The 15,826-nt window shown below is 41.2% G+C and overlaps 1 protein-coding gene and 1 pseudogene across 1 annotated transcript in view; one reads left to right on the plus strand and one right to left on the minus strand.

Annotated features, from left to right (window-relative positions):
• Nucleotides 1-15,826, minus strand: part of DCHS2 (dachsous cadherin-related 2) — a 314,696-nt gene that overhangs the window by 205,174 nt on the left and 93,696 nt on the right. The window lies entirely within an intron of this gene.
• LOC118895217 lies at nucleotides 3,587-4,399 on the plus strand (annotated as a pseudogene).

The following is a 15,826-nucleotide window of genomic DNA, read 5'->3' on the forward strand; positions in this document are numbered from 1 at the left end:
GAAACTCTGTTACTAGATACATGCACATTTAGGATGATTATGTCTTCATGCTTAACTGTCCTTTTATCATCATGAAATGTCCTCCTTGATCTGCGACAGTTTTTGTTTACTTCATCTGAAAAGACAAAGTCACACCAGCTTTCTTATGCTTATTATCTGTAGAGTTTACCTGTCGTTCCCTGGTGTATAATGTGTTTCCCCCTCCCTCCTCTGGCCACTTTCATGACTTTCTCCTTATCTTTAGTTTCTAGCAGTTTGATGATGATATATCTAAGCATATATCTCTTTTTATTTACCCTGCTTGGGATTTGCTGATATTCTTAGATATGCACAATGATGTTTGTCTCCAAAACTGGGGACTTTTTAGCCCTATGTCTTCAAATATATATATTTTTGTGTTGCCCCATTCACTCTCTTCTCCCTCAGGAACTCCAATTATGTGTATGATAGATTATATTGTCCCAGAGGTCTCTAGGCTCTGTTCATTTTTTAAAAATCTTTTTTCTTTCTATTCATCAGAATGAACTTTTTACTTAAGATATTGTTTCAGATATTGTTTTTCACTTCTAGAGTTTCCATGTAGATCATGTTTATAGCTTCTATTTTTATTTTTGCTGACATTCCCACATGTTCCATCATTAAGACCAACCCTTCCTTTAAGTCCTTAAACATAGTTATAATAGTTTCTTTAGTCCTTATCTGCTAAATCTAACCTCTGGGTCAGCTTGGGTCCATTTCTCTGGGTCATATTTTCTGGCCCTTCAGGTGTTTGGCAAGTTTTATTATATTGTACACTGGGAATTATATATGACACATTGTAAAGAGCCTGAATTATGTTGTCTTCCTTTAAAGAGTTGGCATGTGTTCTTAGGGTATGGCCCTTTCTTGAGGGAATGGTTCTTATTCCTAGGATGTGGACTCTCTGTGATCTCAAGTGAATGTCCATGTTGTTCAGTGGGGTTTCCCCACCTCTGCGGTGGAACTCCCTCCAGCATCTACTGGCACTAGGCAAACTCAGGTTTCTCATCGTGGGCTTTCCTCTCCCCAGTTACACCTCACAGGAGGTGTATGTGCATAGCCCAGGCCTGGGCCACAGACCTCGGATAAACACCCACACAGATTTTGGGGTCCCCTCTGAGCAACTTCCTCTTCTCCAGCCCCTCTATCCACAAAGTTCAGCAGCGCCAAACCCCAATTCCTGCCTCTCAGCTCAGCAAGACCACTGTTTTCTCAGGCTCCCCCTCACTTCTCCACAGTCAGGAAGGATCCCTGAACCCAAGAGCCAGGGCAAACAAGGGCTCCTGTCCTGTGCTTCTCTGCTCTGCCTGTTGTCTAACACCTGCAAACAGCTGCCTCGTCTATTCTGTCTGTTCCATAGCTGTTTATGGTGGGAGGATTACTCTGTTGTGGTCGGAAGTGCAAATGATAGCCCTCAGTGTTTTTCTTGTGAGAACCAGCCCGGCCCAGGAATGTTAATGACTAAATGCCTTCATCTCATTACATCTTACTCCAAGAAGACTTTTTAGAGTCCTGACAAATCTGCTACATTGTCTTCTCTCTGAGGAGTTCTGTGTTACACTTACTTGTGGCCAGGGAATCTCTTCTGACTTTCCAGAGAGATCCCACCTTCCTTCTTTCTTTTGCTCTTGTGTTTGGGCACCAACACCAGTTTCCCAACTGCACATGACTGCACATGCCGAAGTTCCTCCTAACACCCTCTGGAGCTGAGGGATCCGTGGCTGTCTTGGAAAGGAAGCAGTCAGCATCAGATTCCAATCTTCCTCTCCTCTAGGGTCTGCATCTCTCACAAGAGAAGAAAGATGCCAGGTCCACCTAGTCCTTTCCCTTGTGAATGCAGCTGGACACCAAACTCTGCCAGAAGAGTGGAGGTGCCCACTCCACAGTCCTAGGCAGTTCTGAGACTGTCCAACACATACTGGGGTCTGGGATGAGCCAGAGAACAAGTGGTCACAGAAGTCCCCTTTATGACTATAAGGGGAGGACAGAATACACACTAAACTGCCCAAATTCTGGGCCTGAGGGGCTTTTGCTTAGAATCAAGAGTTCTTTACCTCCTTCCCCACTATGGGAACTTTCTCACTTATTACAGATCTGACTTTAGGAAGCTGAGTCATATCTACCTTAATTTCTGGTTCAAAAAGGATCTCATATCTGGTCTCTGTTAATCTGACTCAAGAAGGCTACTGAGTTTTCCTCCTTTTTTTTTTTTTTACTGTCAACCCCAATCTGCTTCACCAAGAGCAAAAACTCAGGCCTCACAGGTGTGTGGAGAAGCAGAGGTTATGCAGTAAGTGAACTACGACTGCCTCTAGCATGGACCTAGTGCAAGCAGACACTCCAAACTGAATACACACAGAAAACCTCTCTCTCTTTCTTGTTGACAAGCAGCTAAAAAAAGTCCAGTGGGGAGGGGGAACTGGATGAAGGCAGTCAAAAAGTACAAACTTCCAGTTATAAGATACATCAGTACTAGGGATGTACAACATAATAAATATAATTACCACTGCTGAATGCTACATGTAAAAGTTGTTAAGAGAACAAATCCTGAGTTCTCATTACAAGAAAAAAAAATTTTTCTATTTCTTTAATTTTATACCTATGTGAGATGATGGATGCTCACTAAATGTACTGTGAGAATCACTTCACTATGTATGTAAATCAGATCAAGATGCTGTACACCTCAAGCTTATACAGTGCTGTGCGTCAATTATATCTCAATAAAACTGGAAGAAAAAAAATGTCTCAGGAGTGCTCTGTCCTTCCACATGCTTGTTTTAAAGCAGAAACACAGTCCACCCCAGCAGAGAGGTCCTGGTAGCTTTGGTCGGAGGCTAAGAGCACAGACACAGACAGTCCCCGTCTATGTCCGTGAGATCCTCCGCACAAACTGAGTCTCTCTCCCATGGTCTTTTGTGCATGCTTCCTTTCTCTGGGGTCTGGAAGAAAGCTGGCTGTACCAGTGCTTGCAAAGGCTGCCTAATTGCAAGCTCCACAGGAGAGGCCCTAGAAGAACCACTTTCTGTTGCTGGTACAGGGCAAAAGCCTGTCTCCAAGCATCCCCATGACCACATCCTGCATTTTCTCCTTCCTCTGGACCCTGTCACTCCTCCATCTCCTTCCAAAAGCTAGTTTCTGAAACTGGACCCTGCCTGCTGCTCCTCCCTCCTACCCCCAGTACAGTCCATCTCTCACCCTCAGACCACCCGTGTCACAGGCAGGACCTCTGGGGTCTGCTCAACAGTATCTCTCACTCCATATGGATTTGATCTGGAATTAATCTTGGCAAGCAAGTTGAAAGATGAGAAAGTTAACACTCATATAACCTTAAGAGTAACTTCTCAAATACCTAGATTGCAGGATTTTAGTGGTAAAAATGCAAATTTAAAACACTCCTTTAATGTGTGAAACACATTCTTTAAAACCACATTAATAATATCTCACTTGGACTGGCTGCTCTGAAAAGCCATCTTTGCATCGTTCCCTTGTCCGGCTCCCCACGTGCCTCCGCCGCCTCCACCGCGGACTCCGGCATCTTGATCGCCAGAGTCGTCGAACTCCTGCTTTCTTTTTGATCCGCTGCGTTGGATCACCGGCGGGCCCCATCATGTCAGACGCGGCCGTGGACCCCAGCTCCGAAATCACCACCAAGGACTTAAAAGAGAAGGAAGTTGTGGAGGAGGCGGAGAATGGAAGATAGGCACCTGCTCATGGAAATGCTAACGAGGCAAATGGAGAGCAGGAGGCCGACACTGAGGTAGATGAAGAAGAGGAGGAAGGGGGGAGGAGGAGGAGGAGGAGGAAGGTGATGGTGAGGAAGAGGATGGAGATGAAGATGATGACACTGAGGCAGCTCCAGACAAGCGGGCAGCTGAATATGATGAGAATGACGATGTTGACACCGAGAAGCAGAAGACCGATAAGGAGGACTGGACAGCAAAAAAGGAAAAGTTAAACTAAGGCCACCGTGACCTATTCACCCTCCACTTCCCGTCTCAGAATCTAAACGTGGTCACCTTCGAGTAGAGAGTCCCGCCTGCCCGCCCGCCCACTTAGGGCAGCGCCACACGCGCTCTCCACCACCCAACCAAAACCACAACGCGAATTTGCAACAGGGGAGAAAAAAAGAACCAAAACTTCCAAGGCCCTGCTTTTTTTCTTAAAGTACTTTAAAAAGGAAAATTTGTTTGCATTTTTTATTTACATTTTATATTTTTGTACATATTGTTAGGGGGTCAGCCATTTTTAATGATCTCGGATGACCAAACCAGCCTTCGGAGCGTTCTCTGTCCTACTTCTGACTTTACTTGTGGTGTGACCATGTTCATTATAATCTCAAAGGAGAAAAAAAAACTTGTAAAAAAAGCAAAAACAACAACAACAAAACAATCTTATTCCGAGCATTCCCATAACACTTTTTGTGTATATACTTAGCTGTACCATAAGTAGTTGATTTGTATGAGAAGGTTAAAAAAGCCAAAGATAAAAGGTTTCTTTTTTTTCTTTTTTTGCCTATGAAGTTGCTGTTTATTTATTTATTTTTTTGGCCTGTTTGATGTATGTGTGAAACAATGTTGTCCAACAATAAACCAGAATTATATTTTGCTGAGTTGTTCTAACAAAATAATAATAATAATAATAATATCTCATTTGCAACCCAATGATTACTCCAGTTTAAATATTACTACGGTGCCTGAGCTATGTTTAATGAACAAATTTAATAAGACTAGCACTAAAACTCTATCCAGGTTTCTTGAGGAAAAACTTCCATAGGAGACCAATTTACAATTCATATATGTTGGGCAGGGAAAATGCAATATACTGGCCTTTCCTAATATATAGGCCATCACCATTTTTGTACACAACTTCATTTCTTTAAACGAGCCTAAGGTTAAAAAGAGAAGACTTAAGAGTTATAAGGAAAATTCAGTTTCTAAAGAGTTGTTTTTAAAAGCACAAAATAGCTCATTATGAATCATGGAGCTCTCCTTTTCCAAATGAATTCTGTCTTGTCAACACTGGAAGTGAAGAGAAACCGCAGCAAGCCTCTAAAGGAACATCTCTCTGAGTACAGAGAAGGAAGTCAGCTCCCTTCCCTCCGCTGGAAAGAAACCATGCTCCACCCTCCTTAGATCTCAGCCTGCCCTGGAGCGGAGCCTGGGGGTGCTTCCCTCCCCAGGCCTGCTGCCTCTTGCAGCTCCCTGCCTTCGCGTCACTGCATGAAGTTTCCACCTGCCTGGCTGCCTGTGAATTGAGATCTGGAATCCCAGAAAGGGGGGAAGCAGGGGCAATGCTGCCACGGAGAGGAAGGAACTCACTTGGGGCCCAAATTCAATCTGTATGGGTCTGTCAATGAAAAGAGCTTCCTCTTACACTAGTTAAATTTAAAATCTTAGGCACACTTGATATGCACTAGGTTGTCAGTCAATTTAATATTTCAGCAAATGGATGCTTCTTTTAAAACAGTCCAACACACCTTTGTAGGGCCAAAATGTGGAAGATCATTTCAATAATCCCTTCTCCTAAATCTTTAATGCATTCCTCATACGACAAACCAAGTCCTCTGAAAATAAGGACAGTGTCTGGTATATAAAAATGTTCAATACATGTTAGCTATTACTATTAGGATCCTGCTGAATCACTGGAACCATCTGGAATGATAAAATTGAAACTGAGCTCCCTGAGTAAGAACACGGTCTTGTTCAATACAGGGCCTTATTACAACTGTGTATAAACTGTAGATGCTCAATAAATGCTTGTCAAAAGGCACACAGGTAAGGAGGAAGGGGGAAGGGAAAGGGAAAGGAAGAGAGGGAGGGAGAAAGGCAGCAAGCTAGTACCTACCAATGCGATTTCTACACTGAGTGGAAGTTGAGAAGGAAGTAGGTTTATTTTAAGTACAAGTCTATGAGTCTAAAAGGATTGTAGAATCATCCAATCACTTTAGCCAAATTGTTCCTAAATCATGTCTTATCTCTGCACTTTGGCCCATGATGTTTTATAGTCCTGGAATGTTCACTTCTTCTTTCCCAACAATGAACACTCTACTCATTCCTTAAGCTCAAATGCAATTACCCTCACTCCATGCAGTGTTTCATCTTCCAAAGTAGAAGCAATCCCTTCCTCTTCTCAAATATAAGTGTTATAGTGTATAAGACTTTTATTACCAATAACCAGTTTTATGTTGCTAGTTATGTTTTCATAAACTTACTTTGGATCATTTCAAATAAACTGTAAGTGTCTTTGAGGCAGAATCAATATGACATTTGAGATCACCAACCATTGTATATAATGTTCCATTTCCCTCTGGCTCTGGATGTCTTCCCTGATCCTCGAGACCCACACTGGCCACGTTTTTCCCCCCTGCTCTGTTCCCTGGAAGGCTGACCTGTATGGACTACATCATCCAGCTCCCTCGCCACGTGACTTCCAGTGGGTTAGGCCAGTGGGGAGCCCGTGAGGTGGACAACTTACTTCCTCAGTTCCATCCCCAGAGAGACCTAAGGGCTGGCTGAGGCCCACACTGAAGGTCAGAGCCTCTGTACAGCGGCCCTCTCCACCTGGTCCTCTCCATCCTTCAGGGAACTGGGTCCTCCAATTCAGGGTTTGCCTCTGTTCCCAGCCTTAAAGCACTGTATTAATTTCTGAGGTTTCCTTACTCATCTCCTGCCCATATCTTTATAAATAGAACTTTTATTAAACTTTTCTCAGTTATAATTTTAGTACACCTCTGTTTCTTGCTGAGACCCTGATAAATACCTCTGCTTTATTTTTCTTTTCCACACTTAATATCTGAAGTAATCTTATTAATTTGTTTATTTACTGAGTTTTGTACTCTTCCCCCCACCGAAAAAATAAGAATAAGCTCTATTGTCTTGTTCACAATTATTACCCTCAGCTTCTAGAACAGTGCCAGACAGAAAGGAGGCAGTCAATGAATATTTGTTGAATAAATAAACTATATATATATTCCAATTCAGAGTAACATTGCCACGTGTTTAAGAGATGATTCCAAAGCACTGTCAGTTATTAAATCATTTTTTCAAAGTTTAGAACAAAGTGTTAACTCAGCCTGAATACAGCATTTCTTTAAACCCAATAAAAATACAAAATGCTTAACCCCGTACATTATTTTCCTGGAGTTGAGCTTCTAACATTAGCAGAAGCAAAGCAAAAAAATCCCAGAGAGTGTAATACAGAATGAGGACAAAAAGGCATCCCTAAACAACCTTTTCTTGCCAAGGGAAATATGATACCTGCCAAAAAATTAGGCAGTAATTCAAGAAGTATCTCTGATATCACTGTACACTTGTTTCCCTACTCAAAACAAAAATTTATCACCAACTGTCATTGGACTGCCATCCAAACACAATCTCCCCATTTCCTGCCTAAAACTGTGCTTTGAAAGTACTAGGACATTAATACTTATCAAGATGGGGGATAGGCCTTTTCTTACATAAATGCTTAAAAGTTAATTTAGGTATTCAAGATAGAGAAGTGAAGGGAAGTGAGACCCCACTCACCTCTTTCCTGAATGAGATATGATGGATGATGGGGAAAAGCAAGAGTGGATGGACAAAAGAGGGTGGTTTAGAAAGATCTGAACCTGCCACAGCGGTCACGCCATTGGGAAGGCAGCAGTTCTGCAGTGGGGGCCCTTTCCCAACAGCTGCCAACAGAGTGAGGCTGGGTCCACAGTTCCCACATGAGCTCATGTGGGTGTGGCATAATGCTTGTCCCCTGTGCTTTGTCTCCAACAAGCTTTAGCAGCTGTTCAGTTGCCTAACAAATGGCTATTTTCTTTCACTAAATGCCTTATCACTGAATTATCCTAGTGAGAACCGTGAGGTCCTAATGAAGCCATATTATCTGCAAATTAGTAGATGAGGAAACTAAGCATAAAGATAAACAGTATTTTCAGGAATTCACTATTAATTTGAGGGTATTTTCTATCATTTAGCAGGATTTATTTCTAATCTTTTCTCTTAAATACTGATGACACATTTCATAAGTTGTTCTGATATATGCATAGATTTCATTGCATATACATTTGATTGCAGCCCATGACCCATTTGTAACAGAACTTCCTAACTTCTTCCTCATTTTCAATATCCTCAGGTTTCTCAGAGACCCAGCCTCTCCCACTTCCCAAGGGTTCCTGACCTCTGGGGGTGTCACCACATTATCACTTGGAGGCATTCCCCCTCCCAGATCTACCCTTGATTGGGGCATGCGCCAGAATCCCTCCTTGCTCAGAGAAGCAAGCAGAGGCAGCATGAGATTACTCAGGTATTTATCACTTACTCCTGTACTGAGGGAAAGCCAGAAAGTCAGTGCTTTTAGCTAAAGATTCTCAAGTCATTCTGACCCTGGATATTGGGTGCTGAGCTCCAGGCCCTGCACTACAGAAAGGAGAGCCAGTCAGGAGCTGAGGGAGGCTGTGACTATGAGACCAGATCAGATTCAGGCCCAGGTGCACTCCTGTCCAGCAGGGGTCTCCCAACCACACAGATGTACTCCAAGATTTGGCCAAGAGGACAGATGGAATTGTGGGAAAAAAACATACATTTATTTTAATAATTTTTTGACCTCTTCCATTTTTTATTTCAATATCTAAACACTTTATCTTATATATATTTTATATTTTATGTATTTATTTATAATTTATTTATAAATTATAAATAATAAAATTGTTATTTATCAATTTAAATTTTTTATAATTTATTTATAAATATTTATATAATATATATATTTCTGGTTTTATATAGATTTGTTTATAATTCCATATGTTTTTACATAATTATATACTTATATACATAATTATATATATATACATAATTCTTATATATAGTTTATAAGGAAATAAATGTATGTTGGAGACGAGTACTCGACAATTTTTGTTCACAGGTATATTTAATCAAAAATGTTGGAAGGCTGATGCTGCAGAAATGAGATGCAAGCAGAAGGACAAGCAGGAAGGGGGTGCTCACTAAGACAGTCAGGACTAGCTCCGTGGGGTTTGGGGAACACCCACAGGACACAGGAGGAGAAGGGATCCGGAGACCTGGAGCCTGGAAGGAGGGTCCACACTGCAAACACGGAGGACTGTGACCACGGGGAGGAGGCAGTGTCACTGCCTGCTGCCGGGTTTTCTATTTCCCGCTGGGATAAGAAGTCAGAGGGTCAGGGCTGCCCTCCCAGTTCCGCACGTGGTCGTGAGCAGCTGGCTGGCCAGGGAGGCTGTGTTCACCCGGCATCTTCTCTTTTCCTTCAGGCCTCTGGTGCTGTTCCCCACCCATGAGGAAATAGTCTCCCTTCCGATTTTGTCCTCACACTGAGTCCTCTTACTATTGTTCCCCGTTCCTGCCATCTGATCCTCGAATTCCTCCTTGTTCCCAGCTCTAGAGACGATGTCTCTGACATCCCCAGACAGACGCTGATTGAAGGCTCTGCGCGTCCCATGCTCTCAGATCACACGGTAGCTCCACCCACTTCCAGAGCAACCAACTTACCACACAGGGGAACTGGGGAAAATCAAACTTAATAAACGTTTATAAATCTGACCAGTGTTCCCATGTGTAACACTGAGATTTCTCTGTTGTTTTTTTAAATCTCAAAGCTGGAGGCCAAGAAGAGGAAAGGCAGTATCTGCTCCAGTTCCTCGCTGCACCTTCTTACACAATCTTGGCAAAGGTTCACATTTGCAGTCAGCTTCATTCATTTTATTTCCCAGATGTTTTTTACACTCCAAGGCCAAAACCAACACACTCCTTCCCTGTCCACCCGGACTCCATCTGTCCATCCCTTCTGCACTGCCCATCCAGCCCCCGGGGGCAGGTTTATTACCATATTTACCCACTTGCCTGGGCGGCCTCTGTCGGAAGCCACCGCCTTCAGACCCTCATGACAGTCCAGAGTGCGTGACTCGTCAGCGGGGTGGGGACTCGAGTCATTCTTTCCCATTTACACTGTGGACTCCCTGGTGTAACTGTGAGCAGATTTTTGACAGTTTGATGCTCAAGATGAGTAGCCCTTCCCAGACTTTCTTAGCTAAACTAGGTAACTATTTACAGTCAAGCCAAAGCACTCTGTTCTTATCAACGGTTGCTGGACTTAACTCCCTCATAGCAACTGTGGCCCCTGTGAGCTGCTTCAAGGCTGGAACTTTGTGATATTTTTTGGACCTCAGACAAGAAAAACCCTCAAACATTAGCAGACTGCTAACATTAACGTTTTAGAAATCACATTGCTCCACATAATATTTGGAACATACTTACACTTTAAAAAATGACTTGTTTATCTGAAATTCAAATTTAACTGGGTGTCCTGTATTTGTATTCTCTATATCTAACAACTCTACCACGGCCTAAAGAAAAATAATGTCCTAGACTAGGAGGACCTGCACCAAAAAAAACTCTGAATAGTAAAAACAACCTTAATAATCAGACTTTCAATTCTCTTTCTATCTCCCACTACCAAGACAGAACCACATGCTGTTTCCCAACTTTCAGAAAACAAAATAAGTTAATAAAAAGAATTTTCTCAATTTTAATCTTTTCTTTTGCAATATTTTCCCTAACCATTTCAGCCAGCAAACCCCAGTGGTTGGCAGAAAAAGTGAACAACTGTTAATAGGAAAAGCACCTGACCATTCTTGGTTTGGGAGTTTTCCTTTCTCATGGTCAAGTTCACATTATACATTCAAATTTTCTGGTACTAAAATTCTTCCTAGTAAACAGGATAGTTTTAAATGCATCTGTGTTTCATAGTATTCTTCCTGGGACACAGTTATTGGAACAAATGTGAAAAACGTCAAAATAATCAAATCTATCCCTTTTATTTTAGATTTGTAGAAAATGAGGCTCAGTCAACTCTAAGAACGTGCCCAAAGTCAAGCAGATGGTCCTGGTGTATGTATGACTAAACCCAGATGCCTCAGTGCCCAGACCAGGGCCCGACAAAGGACAGAACACAACTTTTCAATTGGCTGAAGCCCCTGCCAGGGCTTCCCAAGTGGGCGAATGCCTTTCATCCATTCACTGAGTCTCCCTTTCCCTCTTTCACCATTTACAAAACGATGATTATCATACCCCTGAAGCTAAAACAAGAAGAAATATATCACAGATGTTTAAAAAGTATTTTATTAATGTGTCTATTTTAGAAAAGTCGATGTAACAAAATAAGACCCTATGTGTCTGCTATAAAAAGTGGACACTAAATACCGATGTTCTTCCCCTTTTAGATCCATGCCCTCCTTTCATAGTAAACATTTTGTAATATATATCCTTTCTATCTTTTGTAAAATCAATATAAATCTCCTATCTGTGATATAAAGGAAAAAATAAAAGGAAAGTGATTTATAATAAAATAGCACATATTTCAATATATAGTGATTCAGGTATGACTATACAAGGACACATAATGAGGGAAATATGTGCACAAATTTTTTATTGAAGTATAGTTGATTTACAATGTTGTGTTGGTTTCAGGTGTACAGCAAAGTAATTCAGTTATACATATATATGTGTGTATATATATATATATATATATATATATATACATAATTTTTCAGATTCTTTTTCCATATAGGTTATTACAGAATATTGAGTAGAGTTCCCTGTGCTATACAGTAGGTCCTTGTTGATTATCTATTTCATATATAGTAGTGTGTATATGTTACTCCCAAATTCCTAATTTATCCCTCCCCCACCACCTAATGAGCAACTATGGAATTATGAGAAATAAGACACCATTCAATATGCCTTTGTATATATTTTATAATTTGAAATAAGGGCTACAAAAAGGTATACACACAGAGAATCAGCATAAATGTTGCACCTGAATGCTTCATATTTGACATTTTAAAATAAGGGCTAAATCAGTGTATATTCATGTGCACACACACCCACACAAAGTCAGCGTGCACAGGCCAGCTACAAATGCAGACTGATACAGGGCTCCTGAATTGGTGACGTGATTTAGCAAGCAATGCTGCCATCAGTGATGTATTTTGCAGAACGATACAGTTACAGAGACAACAAAGTATCACCTTCCCTCAACTTACATGGTAGTTGTATTCCTGGGTAATTCAGAGCATATTAAATCAGTGCACAAATTATTTTGTGTTTACATAGGAAAGAGTAAGGTTCTAGGCTTAGGTGATTGTAAGTAGATTTTTCATCTACTTGAATATTGAACTGTTCAATCAAAATTTATGAGGAACTCAAGCAAATTCTACACTGTGTGGGAAATTGAGAAACAGCAATTATACTAAAGAGGGCAGGATGCATTAGGAAGTATGGACACGGCCCTATAGGAGCAGAGAGGAAAGGAAGCAACCGACTCAGTCTGGACATGTAGAGGGAAGGTTTCCAGGAGAGGAAGTGCAGTGATGCTTGAATCAAGTCTTAGAACTAGAACAAAAACAAATAAACAAAGCCAGAGAAGACAGTGTACGTGGACAGGTATTTTGGTATGAGTGAATGTGGGGTGTAGGGGAAGCTGGTGGTGAGGCTGGATAGATGCAGGCAAGGAGGACATGACAAAGGGTTGAAGTGTATCCTGAAGTCTTTTCACCTGGGAGTTACACCCACTTGCCTTAAGAACATTCTCTGGGAACCGTGTAGGATGATGACTTGGAAGAGGGTAAGTCAGATGGGTTAGGTGACTGTTAGATCAACACAGGTGAGAAATAGTGAAGGTTTAAAACAATGGCCATGGGGCCTGAGTGAATAGGATGGACTTGACATCTACCATAGGTACAGGTAGACTCAATGGAATGGGGAGACTAGATGGAGAGGGGAGGGGAGGGACAAAAAGGAGTCACTTGTGGGACATTCTAAGGGGTTGGTAGCTATGGAGGGAAATTCTTTTGGCATTAGTGAGTGGTAGGTACTTACTAAACCTAATCCTTACCATTGCCTACCACTGGTAATTACTACTAAGTATAATACATATGCCACCATTATTGAAACAATCACCCCAAAATCACACCTACTGACAGTGGGTTTAATAACACATTTCAGCAAAATTTATTGACATCTTTGGTATGACAGGCATTATCTAGATACTGGTAAAGCAGAGTGAAGACTGAGAACCTGGTTTTAAGGAACTTTAGCCACTAGAAGGCATCATGAGAAGTAACCAATGGGCAGAAACTCCTTGTCTTTGCTATAACCCTAGTTCCAGTATAATGCCTGGCACAAAGTGAAAGCTCAGTAAATATTTACAGAATATGAAATATCTGATTAAGCATCAAAATACATCATTAAAGCATCACTTCTTTGCCTATAAAAATTTCCCCTTTTTACTAGACTCTTCTCATCAGTGTTTAAACATGCTTAAGCCCTTTAAAATGCTGACTTGAACCCATTTTTTTCCCTTCCAGCCACAGTCCTTTCTCTCTCCACCCTGTTGCAGCTAAACAGTTCAAATGAGTTTCCACACTCTTTCTACTTCCTCACTTCTCACTCCCTCCTTAATCTGCTCCGATCTGGTTTACCGCCCCATCACTCCATTGAAAATGCTCTTGATAAAGTCACAAAGAGCCTCCTTGTTTGCTAAAGCCAATAAACATTTCCATCATCATTGTATGTAACCTCTGATCATCATTCAACAGAGCTCCTACTCCTTACTTCATGATACATTCTCTTCTTCTGATTTCACTGAACCATACTTTTGGTTTCCCTCCTACTTCTCTGAATACCCCTCTCAGTCTCCTAAGCTGACTCATCCTCTTCCATGCAACCTTTCGGTGCTGGCATTCCTTAGAGGTTTGGTCTTCAGTCTCTTTTCATGTTATGTTCTCTATTGAAGCCATTTCATCTTCACCCATGACTTTAACTACCACCCACATGCTAACAATGCTTCAATTTCATCATCTGCCCAGAACACTCATTTGAGTTCTAGTCCTTTAAATACAGCTCTTCAGCATCTCCATGTGTGTGACCACAGTTCTCTCAAACTAAACATGCCCAACACTGAACTGATGGAGATGTACAAGTCAGAAACCCAAGAGTCATCCTTGATTCAGCCTTTTCTTTACCCAGTCCCGCTCCATCAGTAAGTGTTGACTCTACATTCAAAACATGTCCTGAAATATCTATTATTCTCCTCCACTGTGACCACATCCGTCCAAACACTGGACTATACAATAATCTATAAAGGTCTTCCATTACCATTCTTGGTCCCTACCCAATCCATTCTCTACCCAAAATTAAGAGTGATCAAAAATTTTAAAAAAATACACCTGTTCATTATTAAAGCTCTTCAGTAATTTTCTATTGTTTTAGTGTAAAGACCTTTACATCCTGCAGACCCCTTATGACCTGGGCCCCAACATCTCACCAGCCTCACCCGTGACACTCTCCTCCCCTTGGCCCCTGTGCTCCATCACACTAGGTTTTCAGGTCTTCATTTGTTGTGGAACCTTCCTACCATAGTCCCCAGGCAATGCTGTTCCTTCTACCTGGAATGCTCTGAATCCCCCTGCCCTTGCCCAGGTGATTTCCACCCATTCCTCAAAGCTCCACTAAAGAGACACCCAATCAAAGAAGCCTTTAGTGTCCAGGACTAAAGCCCCCACTATACACACTCATAGAATCCAATACTCTTTCTCCTAGTCCTCCCCAAAATAATCGTTAACATTTTAATCAATATAATTCACATACCATAAAATTCACACATTTAAAGGGTAGAATTCAATGGTTTTTAGTATATTCATAGATATGTACAACCATCACCACAGCCAATCATTTTTGTCATCTCCAAAAGAAACACATACCCTTTATCTATCACTGCCCTATCCATCCCTGGACCCCCTCCTAAATACCCTTACTCTAGCCCTAAGCTAACACTAAATGACTTTCTGTCTCTATAGACTTTCCCTATTCTGGACTTTTCATATGAATGGAATCATATAAAATGTGTTTTTTTGTGACTGGTTTCTTTCACTAAGCACAATGGTTTCAAGGTTCATCCATGTTGTAGCATGTGTCAGAACTTCATTCCTTTTATGTCCTCAAAATAATTTTTAATAATTGAGTAATTGGTTGTCTCTCCTGATAAAATGTAGGTTCCCTGAAACCAGGATCTATGTCTCATTCCTGCCTATATCATACAGAGAGATGTTTCAAAAATGATTTGTCAAACTACCAACAAATCAAAAAAGTGAGCTTGGCTTAAAGCCCCTGCAATATGTCTCTCTGATTTTGAAGGAGAGCTTCTTTTCATCACTGAGGTAATAAAACTCAGTCTGTAATCTGTATTTGTACATGTTAGCAATAATTTGCAAATAATTAAAATCTACTAATGCATCCTTAACACTTTTATACACCACTGCACAGTCTTCTTGAACTTTAAGATATATGAAAATCACCTGAGGATACGGTTTCAATGCAGATTCTGGTTCAGTACATCATGGGCAGGGCCTGAGCCTCTGCATTTCTAATGAGTTCCTAGGTGATGCCAATGTTACCACTCCAGGGACCACACTTTCGGCAGCAGAGTCTAAAAGCATTGCACTTTATCTTCTTCAAGCTTGATGGCCTTATAAAAATATGTTCAAATCATCGCTGACAAATTATTGTACTGAAGAAGCACATAGTAGGAAGTTAATAAATACTTGCTGAATTAATAAATGAGTAAATGGCATCCAACTATTAAAAGACTCCTTTAGAAAAGGGAACCTTCCTACACTGTTGGTGGGAATGTTAAGTTGGTGCAGCCACTATGGAGAACAGTATGGACGGTCCTTAAAAAACTAAAAATAGAGTTGCCATATAATCCATCAATCCCACTCCTGGGCATA

The sequence above is a fragment of the Balaenoptera musculus genome, chromosome 5 (assembly GCF_009873245.2).
Source record: "Balaenoptera musculus isolate JJ_BM4_2016_0621 chromosome 5, mBalMus1.pri.v3, whole genome shotgun sequence".
Taxonomy (NCBI): domain Eukaryota; kingdom Metazoa; phylum Chordata; class Mammalia; order Artiodactyla; family Balaenopteridae; genus Balaenoptera; species Balaenoptera musculus.